This window comes from Dipteris shenzhenensis, chromosome 25, assembly GCF_047967505.1.
Source record: "Dipteris shenzhenensis isolate YYH24624 ecotype China chromosome 25, Dip_SZ_1.0, whole genome shotgun sequence".
Lineage (NCBI taxonomy): Eukaryota > Viridiplantae > Streptophyta > Polypodiopsida > Gleicheniales > Dipteridaceae > Dipteris > Dipteris shenzhenensis.
This window is the reverse complement of record NC_141620.1, coordinates 45,310,146-45,337,512: the sequence shown is the minus strand read 5'-3', so window position 1 is coordinate 45,337,512 and position 27,367 is coordinate 45,310,146.

The window sequence follows — 27,367 nt, the reverse complement described above, 5'->3', positions numbered from 1 at the left end:
AATACTTGTAAGACCTTGTGCCAATCATGGGACTTGAGCCCACTAAGCTTATTGTCCTTTGAAAATGCTCCTTTCAAGCGATGCATGTACCTTGTCAGTGTTTGAAAAGAGGCAATGTTCGCCTTGACCACTGCCTCCTCCCTCGTAGAGAGGATCCACGTTGCTTTTGAGAGGATAACTTTTCCCGAAGCATGCACTTGGGGCCACAAACGAGACATCCTATTCATAGCATGCAAGTCTTCTCACACTCCTCTTGAGTCTTTAGAACCAACCAAGTGTGCCCAAATAGTAGCCCCCACATTCTTGAAGATATGCATGGGATCCAAGAGATGATTGATTTGTAACTGACCTCAATAAGGAAGCTCGTGAAAGATCGATAGCCTCTTCATACTAGGAGGAGGTTCCTCTCCATTCGCCCTCCAAGCCTGAATCCAGTCACTTGCCTTCATATATGATGGTGGTGGATCAAGTTGACCTCCATGTGTGAGATGGTCCAGCGGAAGGTATCGAGCATGACCTTCATAAACATTTTTCCACATATGTTTGGAGTATCATTCAAGCAATTTCAAACATGGTCCACAAACAGGACAAGCACAGTACCCACTTGTATGTGAAAGAGAGTCATAAAAGCATAATCCTATACTATACTTCTAGAGACACAACCACGTACTTGCGCACTCTCCATATCCTGGGTAGTCATGCGTGGTCCACATCAAGATACCCCTGACCAAAATATCATTGGTATGTCTAGGAGCTCTGGAAATATCAAAGACCCGCACTCCTCTCCATAATATCTATAACTCCTCTATCAAAGGTGCCATGTACATGTTCATATTTTTTGCCTTGTACTTCCCTAGCACAAGTAGTGCAAGCATGAGGTGTCCCTTTTTTATTGTTAGCCATGGTGGGATATTGTAATTCACCACGACTATGGCCCATGTCGACCAAGATGTCGAGCGTAATTTGAATGGATTCATGCCATCCATGGCGAGCCCAAGATGTAAGTTGCGTGGCTCCCTCGCAAAGTCTGGCCATTGATTGTCTATGTGCTTCCAAGCTTCACAATCTATAGGAATCCTCAATGTGTCATCAGTGGACCGATGAGATGCATGCCATGTCATCAACTCTGCTATGGATTTGCATTGCAACATGTGTTGTATTCTTGCAATGATGGGAAAGTGTCTCAAGACCTTTACCGATATCTGCTTACCCTACAAGTCATCTCTATATCATTGTTCCCCACACTTCAGACAATTAGCCAAATCTCCATGATCATGACAAAAGAGAATACAATCATTACGGCAAGCATGGATGGTATCATAATCCATACCCACCATTGTTAGCATCTTTTTCGCTTCATCTCTTGATGCGGGCATGGTATTTGGTGCAGGCAACATCTTCTGGAGCAACCTAGCATGATTCAAACATACATAGGCTTCGAATAATGATGATTTGGCACACTAATCCATACATGATGATTCTCAAAACAAACAATATCCAAATAATGAGTCAAATTAATGCAAGAGCTAACTTCATTAAGGCCGAGACACTTGTATCTGACCACCCATACTTTACTTGCAAATTCAAGATTGAGAGACAAGCACATAGTTTAGACATACTAGCACCCTCATATAATTGTGTTGATTGCAACTCTCGCATTTTGACCTCAGACTCTGACATCACGTGTACATGGGATGTAGTGCCCCTAAAAATAGAATCCATCATGTCGACCATACCCTCGTCATCATCCGGGAGACTATAGTCTTGCTCAAAGTGTGAAGGTATATGTGTACCCTCATCAGCCTCCTCATCCTATTTTAAGATTTCATGTAAATATAAGATCTTGTCTCAAGGTTTCATACCATAATGGTATCCAATATTAACTGTGAACTTAAATTTCTTTGACTTACCGATAATCCATCAACACGTGCAACACCAACAGTGGGTACTGGTTCGGGCTCCTCCCCATACATCCACAAGTGGTGCATGATAATACGACGTTGATGTCAGACTTCTTGCTTGCAATGAGTGCAATGACAATATAACCTCTCTGTAAGCCACTTTGTGCTCCCAGGCATTGGCGCATCATCGGACGAGCTTCCACTCGTCTCTTCCATCTGCACTTATAAAATCACAACATAAGTTGCAAGGAATTATATTAACAGTTATAAAATAGCATCTATGAGCTTCTTTTTTTACTTTAAACATAAAGTGTCCTGAAGCATCGCTATATAGCGATGTTTTGACCTATTCCATCACTATATAGCGATGATTTGCTCTGTTTCATCACTATATAGCGACGCTTTTAATTAAAAGCATCACTATATAGCGACTAACTAGCGTCGCTATATAGCGACACTATGGGTTAAAACCCGAACCTCGTGACGCGTGGTGCTTTCTTTAGCAATCTCTATTGTAAGCTACAATCTCTCCCACCTATTTTTGACGACCTCCCACTCTATTCTCCACTCCTCACCACACCTCACCCCTCTCCTAACAGTTGTGCTCCCTCTCCACCCTTCTCCCTCTTTCTTTTCTTGAAAAGAAGTTTTTCAAGAAGGTGAGTCTCTTTGAACAATGTAGGCTCTTTTTTTGTGAGATTTCATTTCGTGAGTGTTGTGAAGGATGTTTCTCCTTGTATTGCTAAAGCTATGTGCTAGTTTTCATGCTTGATTTCAAAGGATTGAAGCCAAAAAATGAGATTTTGTGAAAGAAAGAAGACTCACCTCTTCTAGTCTTTTTTGTATTTCTCTTCCTTCCCTTTCTCCTTGTCTCCTCAATCCAATCTCTTTGAGAAATTGCTTTTTTAAACTCCTCCTTCCTCTGACTAGTTATTTGAAATGGTATGTTTCCTCTCTTCTGTAGGGCTAGTCCACAAAACACCGAGCGGGATGTACTATTCCAGGTAAGAAAGTGCTTCCTCTTTTTTCCTTTTGTTATTTTTGTTATTTGCGTTGGCAAGCGCTAGCTACAGTGATGGGCGTAGGAACACTCTTCCTGTCTCTTCCCTCTTCTTTCCCTCTTCTCTCCTCTTTCGTCTCTTCTTTTTCCCTCTTCCTTTTCCCCTCTTCTTTTTCCCCCTCTTTCAATCTCTTTTTCCCTCCTTTCCTTCTCTTCTTTTTTTCATCTTTCAATCTCTTTTTTCCTCTTCTTTTTTTCCCCTCTTTTAATCTCTTTTTCTCTCCTTTCCTTCTCCTTCTCCTTCAATCTTTCAATCTCTTTCCCCCTCTTTTTCCCTCTTTCCTTTCCCTCTTCTTCTCTCTTTCCCCCCCTCTTTCCCCTCTTCCAATCTCTTTCCCCTCTTTGATGCTTATGCTTATGCATGAGCATAAGAGAAGGAGACATATGCTCATGCATAAGCATGAGCATATGTCTCTTTTTCCCTCTTTCCTTTCCCTCTTCTTCTCTCTTTCTTTCCCTCTTTTCCCTTTTCCAATCTCTCTTTCCCCTCTTCCAATCTCTCTTTCTTTCCCTCTTTCCCCTCTTCCAATCTCTCTTTCCTTTCCCTCTTCTTCTCTCTTCCCCTCTTTTCCCCCCTCTTTTCCTTCTTTCATGCTCATGCTCTTATGCTCATGCATAAGCATAAGCATGAGCATATGTCTCCTTCTCTTATGCTTATGCTTATGCATGAGCAAATGTCTCCTCTTATGCATAAGCATAAGCATAAGCATAAGAGAATGAGACATATGCTCATGCTTATGCTTGCATGAGCATAAGAGAAGGAGACATGCTCTCATGCATAAGCATGAGCATATGTCTCTTTTTCCCTCTTTCCCTCCCTCTTTTCCCTCTCTCATGAGCATGTCTCATTTTTCTCGTTCGACCATAAGCATATGTATTTGACTATGCCTATGCCTATGCCTATGCTTATGTTTGCTTTTTATTTTTTGTTTTTGTGTTTGTGTCTATGTTAGACATGGGATCATGTCGCACATCTGACAAGTACGGACAGTCTCGTAGGAGGAGACATCACGATCTCTATGCTCCAGAGGACTTTGATTCCTCTCAGGTGACACCGGAGAGGACTACCCCTCATCTGACTCCACTCAGACATAGCACTGTGACTACCCCTGGTCCGACTCCTCTCAGACCTAGCACTGCGACTACCCCTCGAGGAACTCCTTTGCTAGCAGCACATGGCTTTGTCGGGAGTCCCAACGAGTTTGTAGCACAGATGATCGATGAGGAGGTAGTGAGATTCTTCTCTCTGCTATCTCATAGGACCTCAACCATTCTCTCTCCTACACTGAGGGCTGGACCTACTGCCCAGCCGTCCCCTCATGCCCCTTTGACCGAGGGGTCATCACCTATGCGTGCCTATCGTAAGGGAAGGAAAAGTAGGAGGGACCGCGTATGTTGTGCTGGCTCAGGAGATGTAGATGAGTCAGCACACTCACATCCCTATAGGTCTCCACTTGGTCTCGAGATAGTTTCAGTCAGGTCCCTTGCCCTCTCCTATTCTCACTGCTACTCCTCGCTCCGAAAGCACTTACACAGCTTCCACTCACTCTGACTTTGCCACTACCATCAGTCCTCCTTCCCTAGACGAGGCCCTCTCATATCAAATCACGGCTACTAGAGAGATAATAGAAGATAGAAAGGGCAAAGCACTGATGGCCACCATGAGGCGGTTGATGAGCCATCACTTCAAGAGCAGCATTGCTACTGATTGGCGGTATCAAGATGACCAAAAGAAGCAGGCGGTCATCGATGAATTAAAACAAAAATACCCTAACCCGCCAAATTGGGAGTTTAATGAGAATTATATGTGAGAGCATTGTAGCAATAATTATACAATACCCTAACCCGCCAAATTGGGAGTTCTTGAAGCATTGTAGATCAACCTTGCATACTTCCCTCGCAAAGGGGATGGCTAAACCCAGCTGGGCAGACAAAGCTGATTAGAAGTTCTTCAAGAAGCAGAATAGGGACCATCCTGAAATGTTCGAGGGTCAAAGGAGGGCTGCAAGGAGATGGTTGGACACCGTAGGTACTTCGCACTTTGGTGCAGGTGGACGGTTGGCGTTCGAGGCAACCGTGGTAAGTCTACTTCTTCTCATTTAATGTATTGTTCTATTTGTTTTACTACATATTACATGCACTTTATCTAACTCTAACTCTCGTAAATTGGATCCACAGCAAGCTGTGATGGGTCATCTTCCTACAAATGCATAGACGTGATGCACATTTTGCATAGGAATAAAGCTGTGGTTTCTTAAGCAAGAGGCAATGGGAGCGACGGTTGATTGGGCTAAGGTGGCTGCTCACACGGTATAAGTCTACTCCTACTTGTAATCTCACTTTTTAAATTATTTTATTCTTTAATTAGTTCCAATCTAATTTGCAATTTATATGGTTCACTCTTAGGGTCAAAGCTCCCATCACCGGAGGCGAGCGATCACCAAGGCTAGGGATCAGATGCACGTGATGAGGGTCAGGGAGAAGGCACAGCTCACGAGGACCAGGGAACAAGCCAACAAGACGAGGACGAGGACGAGGATGACGAGGATGATTCGAATGAGTAGTAGTAGTAATAGTAGTAGCAGTTTGCATATACTTCACCATGTATGTCATTTTGTATAAATGTGCCCGCTATTTTGCACGTCTACCAAGCGCGTCTATAGTGGAGGAGACATTTCCATGTTCTATTCTCACAAGCCAACTACATCTCATAGTACATTTGGTGGATGAGATTGCTATATGCGGTACTATACATGCACGATGGTTGTTCTTCCTCGAGCGCTTCATGAAGACGTTGAAGGGCTTCGTGAGACAAAATGCAAGACCCGAAGGTAGCATGGCCGAGGGTTGGTTGGTACAAGAGTCACTTGTATATATTTCTAAGTTTCTTGTTGATGTGGATAGCTCTCTCCCACGACTATGGAGAGATGATGAAGACCTAAGGATGACCTCTATTGTGCCTCAAGGAAAAGGACGCAACAAAGTAATAGACACGGAGTTGCGTAATAGTATCAACCTCTTTTGCGTGCTTAATAGTGATGTGATGAAAAAATGGGTGACAAGATACGAGGATGCAAAGGCAAGAAGACAAGAAGAAAGGGCCCTCTTTCGTACACACCACGGATCTCGTGTGCCATACCCTCAGCGTCTAAGAGCACTTCCAAAGGATATTCATGTGGATTGGCTACTTGATGAAATGGAGAAAGCAGAGAAAGACGAGGGGATGCATATCACAATGGAAGAATGGGAGTATGCTAGGGGATGCATGAGCAAGGTCGGTATATAGAATGTTATGCATAAGTTAGGAGGTTTTTATAATTTAGATTGCTTATTTAATTGATTTTTTCTTGGTGTAGTGCACTATGTTCAATGCTATATGGTGTGAGGGCAAGCATTTTCGAACACAACGGATTGATGATAAGAGAAACACACAAGATTGCGGCATCATTGCTAGCTTTGAGGGAGCCAATGGAGCCATGGATGATTATTGTGGCATAATCCAAGATATCATTATGCTTGACTTTCGACGCTTCTTTGTGTATGTTTTGGATGTAAAGTGGTTTAAGGACGTGGTGGAAAGAGGCCCTAATGCAACAATCAAACGCCATGCAAGTGGCTTTGTAACTATTGACTCCACAAAGTTTTGGCAAAGTAGGAAGGACACACTAGTACTACCGCAATAATGTGAACAGGTACTGTGCACACACATAAAAATACTCGCTTTTAAATATTTGATGCAAGAAAAGTAACATGATTGTATTTGTGTTTGAATTAGGTTGTCTATCAACCAATGGTGGATAATAATAGGTGGTGGCATGTCATACCTATTATGCCACGTTCCAAAGTGATGTATAGTACATTTACTAATATGGAGCGTATGGAGGATGATCATGGCCATGGACTTGATGATGACCATGATACAAGAGAGGAGGATGATCATGAGATAGGAGATATAGATATTGAGGCCGGCATTACCCGTGAGGACGAGCCTACCATTGGAGATCTTGATTTCGATGAGCACATGAGTGGCACAAGTAGTAGTGGGTTGAATGTATTTGTAGATCTAAACACTTGTTTGGATTTTGAAGTAGATAGTTTGGCAAGGGTTGACCTCATTGAGGATGAGATTGAACCGTAGCCCCACAATTGATATTGGCAAAACTATTTTACATATTGTCTCATTCTCCTCATTTTCCTTAATTCTTGTATATGTGGGCTTGCAAAAAATTATGTGCTTTGGTAATCATGGGCAATGTTTGGAAAGCAATGATGTACACCAAAATCTCACTTTCTGTATTCTCTGGAGCGTGTCTATTTATGAGTCTAAATGCGCGTCTGAGTCTCAGTGTAAACGCGCAAATAAACGCGCAAATACACGCACAAATAGATGCGCTAATAAACGGGATGTTAGACGGGCCCGTATTTTCTCAGGTCTAACGCGCAAATAAATGCGGTGATTTACGCGCAAATAGACGAGCGTTTAACCGTGCCTATAGACGCGCCCGTAATTTCTCTACTAGAGCAACGCCTATAGACGCGCCCGCTATTTTGCGTGTCTACCAAGTGTGGGGGTTAAAGGTCACTGTGCCTTAACCCCGGTTATGTACAATACTCAAACACACATATAAATGAATGAAAAAGAAGATTAGGGTGGTTCTGCACCCACCAAAACTTGTGTGGCTCTCTGTCTCGCTCTCTCTCCCTCTTCCGTTCTTGCTTCCGTTGAGAGCACTCTCAACTGGTATCAGAGCCCGGGTGATCTAGCTGAGCGTGTGTGAATGCTTGAAGCTCAGCAGCTCTGTGGGAGGAAGGAGAAGCTCTGTGGGAAGCTTTGTGGGTGACTTTACTTGCATCCAAGTGTGCAGAGACCTTGGAGGAACATTTGGAAAAGTCACTTTGGCTTTGCGAAGTGGTTTTGAGAGCCTGTTAAGAGCTTTCAAAGAAAAAGTCGTTTTTTGAGCTTTTCCCTGTTCCGTTCGATGACAGAGACTCCGTATTGACTTGTAGAGGCAACTATTGCTTGCTTTTGGTGTCCACATTACTTCAGGAGCTTGGAAACACCTTCATTCTTGAATCTGGGATCATTTCAGTGGATTTCTGACTCACTGTGTCAGTTCATGAGTTTTTTGCCCGGGTGTTGGAACTCAAGTTTGGAGCAACCATTTGCAGATCTGTCAGTTCCGGTGGACTCAGGAGGTCCTAAAACTTCTATGTTGCTCATCATTCGCACTCCGGTGGAGTCTACAGATAGCTATGTTTCCAAAAACGTTTTTCAGTCCATGTGTTGGACCCAGTGATTGAGACCACGGTTTCCAAAACCGTCTGTCCCATTGCATTCCGGATGCCCAAAAACCCCTACCTATCAGTTCTTGCGTGATTCAGTGGAGGATTTTCAGAGTTATAAATCTCTGTGTATTCGATTTCGTCTCTCTGTTATGCATTTTTCATACTAAGGTTTTGAAACCTTAGATTTATGCCACATGGCAGTGGATAAGTGTTGACTCCCATTTCTCACTCATCGGTTGGGATTTTAGAGTTCTGGCAGAAGAGAGATATTTGCAGATTTTCTTGCTGAGTCCGATTATGCAATGGCGCCCATGTTTTGAAGCATCTCAGGTTCTATTTTCAGTAGCGCTCATTACCGTGGGACTATGATTTCTTGAGCATACCTTATGCAGATCACTCTGGTTGCAGTTTGAGCAGTGTGCGCTCATTCGTGGTATGCATTGGGTTGCAGTGGATGATTTATAGGCCATTTGGATGCATTGCGGTCCTTGTTGGATGCACTGATAGGCCCAAATTGCCTTGTGGGATGCTATTTTTATGGACGCTTTGCACATGGATGCTATTTTAAGCTGAGGGACAGCTTTGACACATTGTAGGTGATGCACTGATAGTGCTATGCTCTCTTGGATGAGACATTATTGATGCATATGCCAGTGGACAGTGTTTATGCTTGAGTCATTTGGCACTTATTGGCATTTTCTTTTGGGCCAGATTTGCTCATATGGATGCATAGTATATGCACATGAGTCAGATGCTTTGAGTTTTGAGTTTTGGTGATATTTCACTCTATTGTGGCATACACATTTGGGTGCACCTGGTATTTGGTGTGAATCTCTCTTGCAGGCACTAGCATTTGGGATTTTTATTTGCATCATGGCATCCTCTTCCATGCCTGAAAAGGAGTTTTTCAGCATTAAAAAGTTTGATGGGACAAACTTTTCTTTGTGGAAAGAACAGATAAGGGATGTGCTTATTCAAAAGAAGCAGATTAAACCCTTGGCAGGGATTGAAGCTAAGCCTGCAAATATGTCTGAGGATGATTGGAATGAGTTGGATGCATTAGCAAAGTCTACTATTAGATTTCATCTTGCAGAGTTAGTTTATTTCACAGTAGTAAATGAGCAGACTACGGAAGATTTGTGGAAGAAACTATGTGCCACTTATGAAAAGGAAACTGCCTCTAATAAAGTTTACCTCATGAAGAGGTTGTTTGAGCTGCAGATGAAGGAAGGGGTCTCCATTGCTTCTCATTTGAATGAATTCAATATTATTTTCAGCCAGCTTCAGGCTCAGAAAATGAATTTTGATGCGGAGACTAAGGCAATATTTCTCTTATGTTCATTGCCATCCTCATGGGATACCTTCCGTACAGCTGTCAGTAACTCTGCACCTGGTGGAGTACTGAAATTTGATGATGTTGTGGGTAGCTTGTTGGCCAAGGAAATTAGATGGAAGTCTATGGATGGCAACAAGCAGGATGCAGCCTTAAATGTGCAAAGGGGCAGATCACAGTTCAGGGGGAAGTCCCAAGAAAGAGGGAAGTCTCGTAGCAAATCCAGGGCACGGAACATTAAGTGTTACCATTGTGGCAAGAAGGGCCATATGAAAAAGGATTGCTACAAGCTGAAAAGAGAGCAAAAGGATAAGAAAAAGAATGCAAATTGGGGTGCAAATCAAAAGGAAGAGAGTCCAAGGGAGGACAAAGGAAAAGTGAAGATCGAGGAGATCAATGCAGTCACACATGATAGTGACAATGATGTTCTCTTCATGTCTAGTTTGTCTGCAAAGTTGCTTACCACTTCAGATGATGCATATTCCCAGGATTGGATTTTGGATTCTGGTGCTTCATTCCATGTTACTCCCCATAGGGAATGGTTCTCCACTTATGATAGTGGAAAGACAGGTTGTGTGCATCTTGGAAATGACTATGCATGTGACATAGTGGGAGCGGGTGTGACATAAAGTTTTCTTTTGCAAATGGGTCTGCATTTGTTTTGAAACATGTGAGACATGTGCCTAAGCTGACCAAGAGTCTTATTTCAGTGGGTCAGCTAGATGATGCTGGTTTTCACACCACTTTTGGCTTTCAAATTTGGAAAATTCAAAAGGGCTCTATGCTTTTGGCCAGGGGTGCCAAGTGTGGGACTTTGTATCCCTTACATGTATCAGGGGTATTTGATCATGTTGTTGCAATAACCGAGCAGCCAAGCACTTCTTTGTGGCATTGCAGGTTGGGGCACATGAGCCAGAATGGAATGAAACTCTTATGCCGTTTGGGTTATGTACCGCATTTGAGTTTCTCTGATTTTGAATTTTGTGAGCATTGTCTCTATGGGAAGCAGACTAAATCAGCCCATAAAAGAAGGGGAAAGAAAGAGTTTGAAATGCTTGATTTGGTGCATTCAGACGTATGTGGTCCCATGCCTACACGGTCATTAGGCGGGGCTGAATACTATGTGACATTCATTGATGATGCAACTAGGAAAGTGTGGGCTTATGCTATAGCTCGGAAGAGTGATGTGTTCCAGGTATTTCAGAAATGGCTGGCCTTGGTTGAGAATCAGTCAGGTAGAACGCTTAAATGCCTACGGACTGACAATGGTGGAGAGTATCTCTCTCATGACTTTCAGCATTTCTGTGATACACGTGGGATTAAGAGGGAGCTTACATCCCCTCGTACTCCAGAGCAAAATCTAGTTGCAGAAAAGATGAATCGTACCATTCAAGAAAGGTTGCAATGCATGCTTTCCAATGCAAGTCTTTCTGGTGGTTTTTGGGCTGAGGCAATGAAGACTGCAGTGCATGTGATCAATAGATCACCTAGTAAGAGTTTGGATGGTGGTATTCCTGAAGAGGCATGGAGTGGCAAGAAGCCCTCATACTCTCATTTGCGTATATTTGGGTGTGAGGCATATGCACATGTGCCAAAAGAGCTTCGAAAGAAGCTAGATCCTAAGTCTAGGAAATGCATCTTTCTAGGTTATGGTGAAAGTGGAGAGATGGGCTATCGTCTCTGGGATCCAGAAGCAAAGAAGATCATACACAGCCATGATGTGGTCTTCAATGAGAAGAAGATGCATAAGGCACCCATGAGGGATGTGGAAATGAGGAGAATCACTTTCCAGGATGTGAATCCACCTGCATATGTTGATAGGCAGCAAGCTGTCCATGCACCAAATGTGCAAGAAATGGTACAACCAAGTACTCCCACAGGTATACAATCAAGGGTAGATGATGGATCATCTATTGGTGGAAATGATGAGCCAAATGTGGCTGATATGCAAGTGGGACAGCAAGCTGAAATGCCCTTGAGAAGATCATCTAGAGTGTCTAGACCGCCTGATAGGTTTGTTCCAGGGGTAGACTATGTGATGCTTACTGATTGCAGGGAGCCTTCTTGCTACAAAGAGGCTATGATGCGTGAGGATCAATGCAAGTGGGAGTATGCTATGCAATCAGAGATGAGTTCACTTATGAAGAATAAGACTTGGGACTTGGTTTCTTTGCCACATGGAAAGAAAGCATTGCCATGTAAATGGGTCTACAAAATGAAGGTCACAGGTGATGATGTGCCTAGGTACAAGGCCCGATTGGTTGCTAAAGGGTTCAAGCAAGAGAAGGGTGTGGACTTTGATGAGATATTCTCTCCGGTTGTGAAGATGACCACACTTAGATGCATGCTTGGACTAGTGGCAGTAGAGGATATGGAGCTTATGCAAATGGATGTCAAGACAGCTTTCTTGCATGGGGATTTGCATGAGGAAATTTACATGGTGCAGCCGGAAGGCTTTGAAGAAAAGGGCAAAGAGCATTTAGTTTGCAAGCTGAAGAAGAGTCTCTATGGTCTTAAGCAAGCGCCTAGAGAATGGTATCAGAAGTTTGATGCTTTCATTCGGTCCCAGGGTTTCAGAAGGAGTGAAATTGATCACTGCCTCTACACTAAAAGGGCTAAGGATAGTAGCCTGATAATCCTGGCACTATATGTGGATGATATGCTATTGGCTAGCAAGAATACTTATGAGCTAGATGCATTAAAGGCCAAGTTGCATGAGGCCTTTGATATGAAGGATTTGGGACTTGCAGGTCATATTCTTGGTATGCGCATCACGCGTGATCGGAGTAGGAAACTCCTTTGGCTTTCACAAAAAGAGTATGTTACAAAAGTATTGCAGCATTTCAATATGGAGGGGGGGAAGGCAGTGAGTACTCCATTGCCTCCATATGTGAAACTGAGTCATACAGATAGTCCCAAATCAGATGAGGAGAGGGCCATGATGGCCAAGGTTCCTTATGCATCAGCAGTTGGGAGTCTTATGTATGCTATGATAGCTACTAGACCAGACATTGCATTTGCAGTGGGAGTTGTTAGCCGATATATGGCTAATCCAGGAAAGAGGCATTGGGAGGCAGTTAAGTGCATCATGAGGTACATGAAGGGTACTAAGGAGATGTGCATTTGCTTTGGTAAAGGAGACATGCGTGTACTTGGGTACACAGATTCAGACTATGCAGGGCATGTGGATAGCAGGAGATCCACTTCTGGTTATGTGTTCACCTTTGCAGGTGGTGCAGTGTCGTGGATGTCTCGTGCACAGAAGTGCATTGCTTTGTCTACCACAGAGGCTGAGTATGTTGCAGCCATAGAGGGTTGCAAGGAGGCTATATGGCTTGATCGGCTAGTGGGAGATTTGGGGATTCATACAGGTGTACCGACATTGCATAGTGATTCCATGAGTGCTATTCAGCTAGCACGGAATCCGGTCTTTCATGCAAAGACCAAACACATTGAGGTCAGGTACCATTTCATCAGGGAGGTACTTGAGGACAAGCGCATAGAGCTTGTCAAGGTTCATACAGATGATAACCCTGCAGATATGCTGACGAAGAGTCTACCTAGTCAGCGGTTTGAGTATTGTCGTGTATTGATGGGCATTGGATAGTATGCTCACTGGTTGTTCTCCCTTAAAGGCACATTGTCCTTTAAGTGGGAGGTTGTGGGGGTTAAAGGTCACTGTGCCTTAACCCCGGTTATGTACAATACTCAAACACACATATAAATGAATGAAAAAGAAGATTAGGGTGGTTCTGCACCCACCAAAACTTGTGTGGCTCTCTGTCTCGCTCTCTCTCCCTCTTCCGTTCTTGCTTCCGTTGAGAGCACTCTCACCAAGCGCGTCTATAGTTGCTTTGTGTTGTTGTGAAGGTCACATCAAGGTGCATGGTTGTAGGGAATTTTGCAAGACGTGGTTAGGTTGCAAGTACTTAATGTTCAAGGATCGATGGGTAGGACGTGTGAAAATTCAAAATTCATGGGAGTAGCAAAATTTTCAACCATCGGGTTCCCCCCTCTGGCGATACACGTCAGTAGAATTGGATATCCCAAACAAGTGCAATGTGGCCTAAAATGCTTCAAAACACAATTAGGCCAAAGGGCACACTATCGGGTTTGATCCCATGCATTATTAAATGCAATGACCTTTGGCATGCTTATGAGCCATTTAGTAAGCAAGTGCATGGAAAAATAAACAATTCAAAGTTGTAAATAGTGTTGTATTTATTAAAATGTCTTTGCACATGCACAAATTGCACATTATCAACTTCTTCCATTTTAGGGTAAATCTAGATACCAATATCAAGAACTATTAATATTTCAAGACCACCATGCGGTAGTCCCAGTATTTTGGATTCCAAATTTTCAATCTGTTTTGGTTTTTAACAAAAAAAAGTTATGGAGCGTGCCCTCAAATGAGTGTGCATCACTTTAGCACAACATTGGAGGCCCATTAGTCCAAGCCTAATGTTCTCATTTAAGTGTTTCTTTGGGTTTAGGAGAATCTAGTCATGTAGTGTACTTTTAAATGATTACTTGATTGCATGTATGTACAAAATAATTTTTTTATGTTTTTGAATAAATTGCTATATCATTTAGTCTTCAAGATGCATGCTTCACATGTAGCATAGCACTTTTAATGCTTTAATGGTCTTGTTTCATATCCTTATTCCATGATCTCTTGGTTTCATATTCAAGTTTGGCATGTGTACTTTTGGTGAAGACAAAGTTCGCCAAATTCTATTGAGCAATGCATAAGTTATGGGTCATGCAAGATACCTATATAGAGAAAATTTCTTGAACCTCACCAAAAATGGCTACACCCAAGAAAACAATGACCCATTATCCCCTTAAACTCAAAAAGTGTCAACTCTTAGAACATATTGGTCTTCTTGAGTTATGCTTTTGTATGTCGGCTCCTTTCAACGATTTCGTATCACCCTTTTCGAAAGGGAAATTTTGTAACAAATAAGGTTGTATATACTTCGGCATGTATAGCTTCTGTCTCTCGGCTCATTTGAGCGATTTTGTATCACCCCTTTCACAAGGGAAATTTTGTAACAAACAAGGTTTGAGAGTTTTACCTCGCCTTTGTGCTTGTAAACATTCTTTTGTAATGCAAAAAAAAACACATTAGTGGGGCAAAACAAGGCTTGTTGTGGCCTTGTTTAGCCCCACTAATGTTTTTTTAAAGTTCTGTTAAGGGTTGCTATATAGTGACACTTTACCAGTGTCACTATATAGTGACCTTCACCATAGTCGCTATATAGTGATACATCTTTTCCAATGTTAATAGCGACGTAAATAGCGACTTTTGTGCCCGTTTAAAAAAAAAGTTAGTGTAAAAAAGGTTAATATATCCATCGAAAAATGGCATGTGTTCTCGGATGCCCATTTTCTCGATTGCTTTTGGATATTCTTTGTAATCTCATATGCTCGTCTTCTCAATTGTTTGGTACTTTTGAATGTGAAGAGTTTGTTATTTCATTCCTGCTATGATTATGTAAGTTATGTCTAATCCACACCAGCTTGCCTCTTATCATATGTGTGTGACTTATGATCGTTGTATTTCAAAGTGTTGAATACTTCCCATTGCCTAGTTGTTTAGCACTCTCAAAGGCCCATTTTCTCGGTTACTTTCAGATGTTCTTTGTAATCTCGGATCATGCCTTTCTTCCCGGTTGTTCGGTACTCCCGGATGCGAAGAGGTTGTTATTTCATTCTCACTATGATTATGTAAGCCATGTCTAATCCACGTCAGCTTGCCTCTTGTCATACGTGTGTGGCTTATGCTCATTGTATTTCAGTTATTCAATTCTTCTGGCTACCCAGTTGCTTGGTACTTCCGGATGCTCAAGTGTTAAGTACATCCGGATGCCCGAATGCTCGTTGCGTTTCTTGATTATTGGTTCTTGATTTGTAGGATCTTTATGGGCCTTCCTATTGTGTTGCTATGGCTTTCTTATACTACACAAGATACATTTCATCCTTGGCTTTTTGGACATCTTAAATTGCCCATGCATACTATCTTTGGAGTGGCCAAAGCAGTTTTCTCATACATTCATCCTTGGTACAACAGAAAAGGACACTTGAATATTTACTTTGTTTGTATACACCGCATGAAACTGATCATTTTAGGTGGACAAATTGTGAAAAAAATGAAGGCATGATCACAAATTTTTGAGGAGGTTTGACCAAATTGAACTTGGAGACGACAAGCTCTCCTATTCATATGAAGAGCTCAAACATCAAACTTGAAGATTTCAAGCCCTAATTATGCACCATCACTATGTTAAACAAGTTCACATTTCCAAGAAGTGTTTTCCATTTTCCACACATACTTTTCACTATACCATGCACCAAACATAGCGCCTATAATTTGCACTGTACTATCATGGACAAGTGCTTGTCTTATGCCTTTGTACTATCCACACGCACTTTGCACTGTATCATCCAACATTACATTGTCTCATTCAAGGTGGCCTATGGCCATCCTTTGTATATATATTGTCATACATATACATATATAGTGGATCGAGTTTTCCCTTGTACTCCCCAAGGGGTTTTTGCATCTATAGCTAGAGGGCCTAGTTTGAGTGGGGGCGTTAGAGCTATATATAGCTCACCCTAACTCAGCCTAGTCCTCAACTATATATATGCCTATGACCTATGAATAGAATCACTTCCTTGGGAGCAACTCTTGTGTTTGTCCCTCTTCCTTGGGATCAACTCTTGTGTCCATCTCTCTCCTCTTTCTTTTCCTCTCAACAGTTGAAGCAAAATTCATCATCAAGCACAGAAGGAGTGAAGGATGCAAACACACAAAACCAACAAAGAATGAAATCCAGCCATAAGTCATTGCCAATTAAATTAGGATTTATGTTTTGATGTAAAATGATGATTCAAGGGATTGCATATGGGCTCTTGAAGATGGTGGCTCTCTAAGAAAATGTGGTACCCATAACTGTCCATTCAAAAATAGCCTGATAAAAAATGGACCATAGAAATACTAGTATATAAGGACATCACTAGCCAAGAGAGTAGGATGATTTTTATGAGCTTTTAGAATCCCCCAATTCTCAAAATCTCTCCCAATATTTCAAGTATCCATCCTCCTAATTTGGAGCCAAAAGGTCCTCCCCATCCATCTTCATCTCGACATTCAAAAGCATGATAGCCGTTTCAAGTCAAAAGAAGAGAAACATTGTTGAATCTCAAGCCCAATAGAGCCAAGATAGAGAAACCGGTGAAAACCATGTTGTAACATAAAAAAGTGAGAGAGTGTCCCTCACTTGTAGTAGCATGGCTAGAGAGGATGGGTTGAGATGGGTTTTGCTCCTTACAATAGATGGATATCTACAACGCAGACATGTCCATGGAATTCACTACAAGGCATAGGCCCTTTTCTGACGGTTACGCACCGACATTTAGCACGCGCGGGGTGCTAATCGTCAGTATGCAAAGCGGGCTTAAAAAGTGTCGCCATATAGCGACACTTTTATAAATGTCGCTATATAGCGACACTTGATAGACTTGTATAAGGTCATTATATAGTGACGTGTTACAGAGAGTGTTTTTCCCCATACCAACCTTTAAAGATAGTTTTACCCAATGACAAAAAAAAATTCTTTTCATACATGTTTGATCCTTTGAAAGAATAAAAGTACAAGAGCATGTACATCAAGTTTGAAGATCATATATTCATGTCCACGTTTGAGACTTGGCTGCATCCTGAGCCAAGTCTAGTGTGCCAAACAAGTCTATCTCCAACTCTATACTGAGTTGACCTCCTATATCATCATCATACTCTAGCATCGTACGTTCACCATAGACTTGATCATCTTCTTCAATAAAGTCGGGTGATTCTTTATGATCATCATCTTCTTCCTCAATATCGTGATCTCCATCTTCCTCCCATATGATGTCATTATGCACATCTTCCTGTTGGCTCATATTGTGATCTTCATCTTCTTGGCTAAATCCATCTGGATCAATTGGATCCGGCATTGGTAGTGGCATCTCCATATCCACATGATCTCTATCTTCATATCCACATTGGTAGTGTGAAGGTATATGCACACCACCCTCCTCATCTTGTCTCAAGGTTTCGTGTAAATATAAGATCTTGTCTTAAGATTTCGTGTCGTGTACGCATCCAATATTAATCACGAACTCAAGTAGCATTGACTTTTTGATGATCCATCACCATGTGCACCACCAACAGTGGGTACTGGTTTGGGCTCCTCCCCATACATCCTCAAGTGGTGCATGACAATACGGCATTGATGTCGTACTTCTCGCTTGCAATGACTGCAATGACAATACAACCTCTCTGTAAGCTACTCTGCACTCTCAAGCATTGGCGCATCATCTGACAAGCTTTCACTCATCCCTTCCATCTGCACACCTCCAAAGTCATAACACAAAATGCAAGGAAATCCATTAAGATCCAAAAAATAGCCACCCATGAGCTCCTTCCCTCTCTTCTTGAATCAAGTGCCTTGAACTGACACTTTTAAGGTATAACTAGTTTGGGCTCCTCCCCATACATCCTCAAGTGGCGCATGACAGTACGACGTTGATGTCGTACTTCTCGCTTGCAATGAGTGCAATGACAATACAACCTCTCTGTAAGCCACTCTACACTCGCAAGCATTGGTGCATCATTTGACAAGCTTTCACTCCATCCCTTCCATCTGCACACCTCCAAAGTCACAACACAAAATGCAAGGAAATCCATTAAGATCCAAAAAATAGCCACCCATGAGCTCCTTCCCTCTCTTCTTAGATCAAGTGCCTTGAACTGACACTTTTATGGTATAACTATTTGGGCTCCTCCCCATACATCCTCAAGTGGTGCATGACAATACGGCATTGATATCGTACTTCTTGCTTGCAATGAGTGCAATGACAATACAACCTCTCTGTAAGCCACTCTGCACTCCCGAGCATTGGCGCATCATTTGACAAGCTTTCACTTGTCCCTTTCATCTGCACACCTCTAAAGTCACAACACAAAATGCAAGGAAATCCATTAAGATCCAAAAAATAGCCACCCATGAGCTTCTTCCCTCTCTTCTTAGATCAAGTGCCTCGAACTGACACTATATAGTGACACTATATAGTGACTTTTAGGGTTAAGGGTCGCTATATAGTGACACTTTTAGGGTATGAGTATCGTTATATAGCGACACTTTTAGGGTATGAGTGTCACTATATAGTGACGCTTTTAGGGTATAAGTGTCGCTATATAGCAACGCTAGGAGACTAAAACCCAAAACGCTGCGCGACACCATCTTTCACAACTCTATTGTGAGAAAAGCAAAAATCTCTCCTCCCACGCTTTCCTCCTCTATTCGGTGACCTCGCTTTCCTCCTCTATTCTCCACACTCCTCACCCCTACCAAGCCCCTCTCCCATTAACACTTGTGCTCCCTCTCCACCCTTCTCCCTCTTTACTTTTGTGAAAGAAAGTTTTTAAAGGTGTGTCTCTTTAAGCAATGTAGGTTTATTTTTTGTGAGATTTCATTTTGTGAGAGTTGAAGCATGTTTCTCCTTGCATTGCTAAGCCTATGTGCTAATTTTCATGCTTGATTTTCAGAGATTAAGGACAAAAATGAGATTTGCTCTTCTATTTTTGGTATCTCTCTTCCTCCTCTTTCCCTTTCTTTCATGCTTTCTCCTTGTTTGTAGGCTTATGCTTGTCTCCTCAATCCAATCCTTTGAAAAGTTGCTTCTCCAAACTACTCCTTCCTCTAACTAGTTATCTGAAAAATGGTATGTTTCCTCTCCTTTATAGGGCTAGTCCATGAAACACCGAGCGGGACTTTTCCAGGTAACAAAGTACTTCTTCTTTTTTTCTTTTTTTGTTTCTGTTATTTGCACTGGTCTGCAGCTAGCGCTTTAAGTGCTAGCTATAGTGATGGGCGTAGGAACCCTTTCTTTCCCTCTCTTCTCTTATTCCCTCTTCTTTTCCTCTTTTCCTCTTTTCCTCCCTCTTTCCCCCCTCTTTTCCTCCCTCTCTTATTTCCTCTTCTTCCTCTCTTTTTTTTCATTCTCTTTTCCCCTCTTCCTTCCTCTTCCTTCTCTTCTTTTCGCCTCTCTTATTTCCTCTCTTTCATCCTCTTTTCTCTTCTTTTCATAAGCATATGCATTTGCCTATGCTTATGCTCATATGCTTATGCTTATGCATGAGCATATGCTCCTATGCTTTTCCCCTCTTTTTTCTTCTCCTTTTCCCTCTTCTTTCTCTTATTTTCCCCTCTCTTATTTCCTCTCTTTCATCGTCTTTTCTCCTCTTTTCATAAGCATAAGCATATTCTTTTCTTCTTTTCTCCTCTCTTTCGAAAGGGTAATTTTGTAACAAACAATGTTGTATATCTTTGACATGTATATGCTTCTATCGCTCGGCTCGTTTCAGCGATTTTGTATCACCCTTTTCACAAAGAAAATTTTGTAACAAACAACATTCTTTTGAATTACTTTTAAAAAAACATAAGTGGGGCAAAACAGGGCTTGCTGTGGCCCTGTTTAGCCTCACTAATGTTTTTTTTAAGCTTCTGTTAATTGTCTCTATATAGCGACGTTTAGCAGTGTCGCTATATAGCAATGTTTATTAGTGTCGCTATATAGCGACGCTTATATAGTGATGCTTACATAGCGACCGTTCTTTTCCAATGCTAATAGCCACATTTTTACACCCGTCAAAAAAAACTTTTTAGTGTAAAAAAGCTTGGTATTTTCATCGAAAAAGGACTTGTGCCTTGTAGTGAAAGTAATCGAGTCGTATCTCAAGGTATTCACTTGTAATAATTTAATTATACCACATGCATTCAAAAGGAGGGGTATTTCAATCCCAGTTTTGGAAAAAATTTTACAAGATTACAATAACAAGAGGGGTTTTTTAACAAAAATTTAGAAAAAAATCCATCAATTCATAAGTCAATAGGCATGTTTTTATTCAAGGAATATTTTAATACCCCTTGAATGCATGTGATACCTAGGATTTCTTTAGTAGTGAGTCATTTATATTGACAATGCAAACATTCAAAGTACAAAGCCCACCATTCAAAATGATTGAAGAGACCATGGCACGCGCTTTCAACTTTCTAAATCTAAAGAAATAGACCACATATACACTCACAAGAGGGTGCAATAAGCTATTCATCAACTCATGGGGGTCACTATGTATAAACCCTATATATCACGTGCATTCAAGGACTATTTATAAACACCCATATCTATGAATTTCTCATGAATAAAATGTACTCTTTTCCTATTCAATATGTAAAGTTTTTTCCAAAATCCTTTTAAAGGAACCCTTTTCTCACTGAAAATGTAAGAAAAAATGAAATTATATATATCCTTATGTTGAACTCATGTGATAGTCAAATATTTTATTGAGTGAAACCCCGAGTTCATCAACAAACCCTCCCATCAATCTCAACTTCATGCTCCCATTCAAGTACCAATAAAGATGCGGGATTGCAAGAGCGGCAAAGGTCAATGTGCACCAGTAGTGTGTGAGAGCCAATGAAAGGGAGCTGATAAAATAGGTGGAAAAATGTCATTGAACTCATGTAAAGGTCATGTGTAGTACCCACCATCTATCTCATTCACAAACATATTAATATGATTTCAGGTCTAAAGTTGTGGCCATTGCTACCCATATCCAATCAAATCTCTTCTCTCTAGACAAACTTCATGTTTTCCTTTGTGTTCAATCCTTTCCTCTTTTATGTAAATGATGTTTCTAATGTGATTTTGTTTCACATCTATTGCACTTGCATTGCACCCACTCAATGAAGAGAACCACTTAGTCAGCTATCTAGAAATGACAAATGCCCCACTACCTAGAGGTAAAGGGGCCATACGAGGATATACCAAACCCTAGCATGCATCCATGCTTATAGTGTTAAAACTAACAATGTGCATGTGGGCAAGCCCACTACGAGCTTAGAGCCCACTTGTGTTTTCTACAACAATACTTGTGCTACACTATGTGCAATGGCCAAATGTTCCAAGCCCACCAATAGCACAAGGTTAGTCAACCTCCAAAGCCTATAGGAAAGTAATCCTACCAACAGCCAATTTGGAGTGAGACACTGCCCGAGTAGGACCAACTTCAAGAATATGCCCAAGCAAGGTGCAACAGACAAAAACCAAGCAAGTAAGAGAACCAAGGACACCATCACTCCTAGGCCAAAGGATAGCTCCTAAAGGGATAACATCCCTTCAATCCACATCCATACCGCCCAAGAGCTCTATACTTGGCCCCCAAGAAGGACCAAATCCACTCGACTCAAAAGTTGTGCACCGCTTGTAGTGCCATCCGATGTCACAATATATGGTTCAAAATGTGCGCCACTTAGTGTACCTCCACATCCAATCAGCCAGTCCAAGGTCCCCTATATTTGTCCTCTATTTGTCTTTGTGTGAGGCCCCACGTGCATGTTTGATTGCTCTAGTTGGGCACCGCAACGAACAAATGGTAGAAATTCACAATAGAAAACATCATGAATACATCATAGAGCTTGGGAGAAAACTAATTTGATATTATGTTTAGTTTGTGAGGCAAAAGCAACCACCATTGAGGAAGTAGTAGCTATTAAAATGCAATAATGAGACGTTTCAATTGACACTCAATTCTAAACACTGCAATGAAAATTTGCATTATAGCACTAAGAATGTAAATTCTTAAAAAAATGTCTACCAAATTTAGGTAGAAGAAGTCATAAATGCTAGAGCCATTGAGCATCACGGATTTTCACAAAGAGTGCAACTTGCTAAAGGCCCGACTCAAGGAAGATAAGATGCATGAAGATAAGTAGGCTTGGAGGCTAGGAACATTTTGGAAGGCACAAATTTAGGAGAGAGAATTTAGCAACATATGTATAGGTATACTTATATGTATATGTATCTATGTATAGGAAGCGATATATATATATATATAGTGAGTGAGTGAGTGAGAGAAAGAGAGAGAGAGAGAGAGAGAAAGAGATTACAAGTTGGTATCACTAGAGAAAAAGATGCATTTATGGAGGAGAAAGTCACTTTATATATTGAAGACTAGCATCTCCCCTAACACACTATCAGCTCTATTATACTAATTCAATTTGCATAAAATGTGTGGGTTGCAGACTAGTATTACTTGATTGTGCACAAACTTAGCCATGCAGTGTGTGGGTTGTGGACTAATATAGCTACTTGAATGTGCACAAAATAAGTTTGAATGGCCCATCTAAATTCAACTATTGTAGAGATTGAGAGCTTTCATATCGTTGAAGTAATCCTTTGTATGACTTGGTTATATATGTTTATGACATTTTGAATGAGAATTTGGCATGCCATAAAATGTGAGGGTTGGACATTGGGTTGGAGATCACTAGTATTACTTGATTGTGTGCAAACTTAGCCATCAGTGTGTGGGTTGTGGACTAATACTACTTGAATGTGCACAAAATAAGTTTTAATGGCCCACCTAAATTCAACTATTCTAGAGATTGAGACATTTTGTATGAGAATTTGAACATGAAAAAGAAAACTTTGATACCTTGTTTAGTTGAAAAACTAAATTGAAGGCCTTTTAATAAAAGGAGCTTTTTAAGTCGTGTTGCAAAAAGATCCATTGGACGTTATTTTAGGAAAGGTAAAATACTTACGGAGTAGGATAAAAAGCTCAAATAGCTATCACATGCACAGTAAGAATAGAAATGGCTGTATGAAGTCGTTGCAGAGTTTCATGCCTATTAAAAGTCATTGAAACTCATTCCACGGTCATAACAATGCTACACGATGTACACCTATCTCTTTTTAAATAGGCTTGTGCAACAGGCAGAGTGGTCTTTGATAAATCTTGTCTACATGCAAATCCTTATCGTTACACATCTTTGCAATAAAGGTTTTTTGGAATTATTTACTACACTTTCCTTTGAATCTGTACTTTTTGTTTTTTTACACATTCTCACTATAATAGACAAAGACATGCAAATTAAGAGACAATAACATGATTCCGAATTCAAAAAACGGCATCTCTAGTTGCAAATGAGAAGTGATATTAACAAAACGATGAGATCCAAAAGCGGAAGCTTTAGCTAGTTGAAGCGGCGACTTTGATACTCATGCTAGACGTCCTTCTCCGCTGCATTATCAATGACCTGAGAACAAATATATATCGATTTCATGAGCATAATGCATGTACACTGAGATAATATATTAAGAGCGCGCCTGATGATCTGTTACTATTTTATGTATTCAGGAAGCTAATCCTGAGCCTAAGCTCATTCGTTTGTCGATTATCAACTGCGCTCTAATGATTAATATTGTGATCACACATAATACTAACTCGTTTGGAAGTCACCGATGGCGAGCGGTTGACGTCTGCATGAGCTGGGCCACCTGGTTGTAAAACAATAAGGTTGGTGAACAGAAGTCGAAATGTTTACATGCACTTCATTTCGACAATGACAGATCAGTCTGCGTTTCGGCTGATGTGTGTGTGTGTGTGTGTGTGAGAGAGAGAGAGAAAGAGAGAGAGAGAGATCAGTACCGCGGCGTCCTGCCATAGAGATTGTTGACGCTGCTGGTGCGAGTGGTGGCTGCGCACCCACGCAGTCGTCACAAATCATGCCATCCCCGAAGGCGTCACTAGCCTTATCTGCCAGCAGTGACATCGGCATACATATTAACATCATTTACATGCATTTGATTTCTACTATGACAGATCAAAATCTGCGTTGTTTGTGTGTATGTGTGTGTCTGTGTCTGTGTGCGTGTGTGTGTGTGAGAGAGAGAGAGGGAGAGAGAGAGAGAGAGAGAGAGAGATCGGTACCGCGGCGTCCTGCCATAGAGGTTGTCGATGCTTCTGCTGACGGTGGCGGCTTCCCACAAATAATGCAGCCAAAGAAAGGGATTCTATGCAAACACTTCCCACCCTCGCAGTCGTCACTCGCCTTATCTGCTAGCAGTGGCATCGGTAGATATATTAATATCATTACGGTACAGCATACAAGGAGCGCCGCGCTATTCGCCATACTTCTTGGATAGAGACGCACTCTGAGCGAGAGAGACGGAGAGGAGGTATGTATGAGCGAGCGAAACCAACAATACCCTAAGCTAGCTGCTTCGTCCGGCCACTATATAGTTTCATGAGTCGGTAAGAGGAGTCGGTAACCGTAGTCGGTAAGAGGGCTTTAAGGTGTGAAAGATCGCTAGGAGTTGTAGAAACTCCATATTCTGGATGTGATGAATCCCCCAAGAACACACCGAATAATTGTAGAACACACCATAATAATTGTAGAATCCCCACTTGGTATTCGCATCGAGATTGGTATTCCTACTTTAAAGATTTGCTTGAGGATATTGGTGGGAAACGGTTGCTATATTTGCATAAAGACGACTCTAGAAGGTGATGTGAAAATCAAGAGTGCAATAAGGTGCATGTGAATTGATAGTTAACTCTTGTTTTTCACACAAGCTTTGGTCATGTAAGAAGCGATAGCATCCTAATAGAAGCTCAATATGATCTAGATTTACATCGGTACGATCTAAATATACAGCACATCCAACCATAACCCTTGCCATCACATCTCAACCCACTTATTATAGTGGCCTCCTCCTTAAACCTTGAAGAAACTTGCCGATCACCAAGAAAGGATCCAACCTTGAAGGAGGAAAACAAGGAGTCGTCTAACATTAAAATAGTCTAAGGAGCTGTCTCAAAGAAGGAGAGGAGCCAAAGCATTTCACCTTGGAGTTTCATGCTATTATTTGAATTGCCCACATCCTTGAGGGGGTCACACATCATATGTTACCCTATCATGTGAGTTCAACAGAAGGTCCTAAATTATTTCCTTAAGGGATTATTTAAAGTAGTTTTGGAAAAATATACATATTTGTATAGAAAAATGGTACATTTTATTTATAAAAACATTATAGTTAAGGGATTTTACAAAAAGGCCTTCAACTCATGTGATATAGAGGGTTTATAGATAGTAACCCCCCCGATCCCGTATCCAACGTAATACATCACAATACTTGTAAGAATGACTTGCATGGTTGAGACCAGAGAAATGTTTCACAAAAACACAAAGTATATTTCTTCACACTGTTTACAAAGAGGTACATTGCCGTTCAAGATGAAGGCCTACCTTTAGTCATGATAGCATAGCCACCATGTCTTACATAGTAGTTGTCATAGGATCTATATTCTTGAGTATTTATCACTTAGAGCATGGGTTCTTTAAACTTTCTCCCTCATATCCTCACTTAGCATTGTTTGTACATGGTATTTAAACACCCTTAGAAAAGCAATTGAGGATGTGAGACTACACAATTAGTGTGTTCCCCACTTAGGTTCACATAGTATTTGGGAATGTCTTACATGAGGCTACAAAATATAATAATCCTTACCACAAAGAGAATGCCCTGGTTAGACATAGATAGTTGGTTGTATGGAAGGCCATTATGTTGTGCAATATTGGTTGCAAGGGATGTGGCTGCACCATTTTGTGCATCATTTTCTTCTTTTGGCACTCTAAGATTACATGTACTCGTTTCTTACAATAATAATGTGATAAATAAGAAGGCCAAGTGTGTTTGTTACATCGAACAAAGTGCCCTAGGGTAGTTGCTCCATGTTTTTACTTGAAATAGCATCACCCTTACCTAAAAGGACTAAATACTAGTGGATGTGGTTCTCTGATGATGATTGGGAGAATTCTTGGCATATTGATCTAAGTGTATTGTGCAAAGCAATGCTTATAGAGTATTGGAATGTTGATGTGGGAATTAACATCATCTCTTGGTCTATGCTAGAAGCCAATTTATTTTGAAACTCTATGCCAAAAGCTAGTTTTTTCTTTGTTTGCATGATCAACATAACCATAACAAAGAAAGACTAGCATCCAACTCAAAGCTTGGCTGTACACATCATATTGTCTTTGTAGAATAGCATCAGCTTCATCATTGGAGAGGGCCCATGAGGGGACCTCTGATTGCTCAGCATTGAATATAGCTCTCATTGAGTTTCTATTCAAGGTGCTCACTTCTTACTGGCAATGTTTAGCTCCTCTCTCTCAAGGTGCTTTTGAGCTGAGAAATCATCTTGCTCATCTTGTGTGAATGGTTCATGTCTACGCTTGCACTACTCATGAAGACTTTGTTGTTTAGAAACCCACTCCAAAGATGACATCATAGCTTCATACACTTCAGATATTATGGTCTAGAGGTCTGTTTTAATATGAAATGGAACCATAAGATACTACAAAATGTGGATGAAAATGAGGCACAAAAGTATAAGGTGAGATTGGAGTACATTCACGTAGTAATGATAATGACGAGTGGCAGTAGCCAACAACAATGAGGACATGATGAAGGGAAGTCCTTTAGTGCTAGAATAAGACAAGACCTCCATATGGAATTCATATAGGATATCTTTGCAGGGAAGAAAATTTTGATAAGAAACATGGCATTGTTGGGTCATCAACGTCAGAATGCAATTATTAGCAGAACAATTAACTCCAATGTACCTAATTACAAATACATTTGGTATGACTAGTAGCCTATTGATGCACATGTAGGGAAGAATGATGCATAAAATTGAGAAACATTGGCCCTCCCAATGGGGTGGAAGGAGTGCCCACATGAGTGTACTTTTGCTATTGACAACTACTAGAATGCTCATGCAATCCACAAACCACTTATGAATGCAGTATGCCTCATGCACACATTCCATGCATTCGAGAGGTCGCAACCTCTCATGCCTCTTGGGATCCGGCATACCCCATTATT